Source organism: Elephantulus edwardii, unplaced genomic scaffold, assembly GCF_000299155.1.
Source record: "Elephantulus edwardii isolate Elephantulus edwardi_28Jun2011 unplaced genomic scaffold, EleEdw1.0 scaffold00116, whole genome shotgun sequence".
Classification (NCBI taxonomy): domain Eukaryota; kingdom Metazoa; phylum Chordata; class Mammalia; order Macroscelidea; family Macroscelididae; genus Elephantulus; species Elephantulus edwardii.
In genome coordinates, this window is record NW_006399866.1 from 8,546,187 (window position 1) to 8,547,093 (window position 907).

Below are 907 nucleotides of genomic sequence, written 5' to 3' on the forward strand. Positions count from 1 at the left end.
AGCATGGTACTGGTACAATGACAGACACATAGATCAGTGGAATAGAATTGAGAATCCAGAAATCAGCCCATCTACCTATGGTCAACTGATTTTTGTCAAGGAGATGAAATCAGGTAAGTGAGGAAACGACAGATTTTTCTTTTTCCATTCTAAAATTATTTATATAGAAGTTTAAAAAGCATGGACATTAACAAAATAGAAAAATATCCCCAATTTTTAAATAGTAGATCTTAACAACAACAGCAACAAACCTCTTAAAACACCAAAACCTAATTTACGTTTAAATGGCTATGACATTCCTTTGTGTTCAGATAAATTTTATTGGCCCAAGCATTATGTTGAAAGGTGATCTGAAAAAAAAAAGAAAGGTGATCTGAAATGAAAATAGCTTTCAAGGACGCATTGCTCTGGGAAAAGAAGTATTTGAAATTCCAGTGTAATCAGAACTTTCATCCTTTTGTAATCTTAAGGTTTTTCTTATTGCAAAATCCATATTATTTTGAAATTATTTATATGTACTGGTTATCGGAAGAGCCAAACAATTGTTACACTTATTTCCAATAGGAAAATTCATATGCAGGCACTCAGTTGAAGGGGTGGGTTTAAATCCAGTAGGTGGAATGGAACTACAGTCAGTTGAAAACACAAGAAGATCTTCCATTGTTGTTGAGGATTTACCACCCTCAGTACTCCGTAAGTAAGTGTTCCAAAATCCTAAAGCTTGTACATCAGATAATGTATGAACTGTAAAAAGATCACTATCGACTTCTGCAGAAAAAGTCTCAGGTTTATGACAGAGGATGCTACAAAATGCTGCTGGATATGTTTGAATTTTCTCCAATACACCAAGTGTTTTCAGACCCTGCTTAAAACTTTCAAAGGGTGCTTGGACTCTTTTTTTTTTTTT

General features: G+C 33.8%; 1 protein-coding gene and 1 pseudogene across 3 annotated transcripts in view; one reads left to right on the forward strand and one right to left on the reverse strand.

Annotated features, from left to right (window-relative positions):
• Positions 1-907, forward strand: part of PPP6C (protein phosphatase 6, catalytic subunit) — a 70,434-nt gene that overhangs the window by 41,047 nt on the left and 28,480 nt on the right. The window lies entirely within an intron of this gene.
• The window catches only part of LOC102864345, a 3,110-nt pseudogene continuing 2,594 nt past the window's right edge, over positions 392-907 (reverse strand).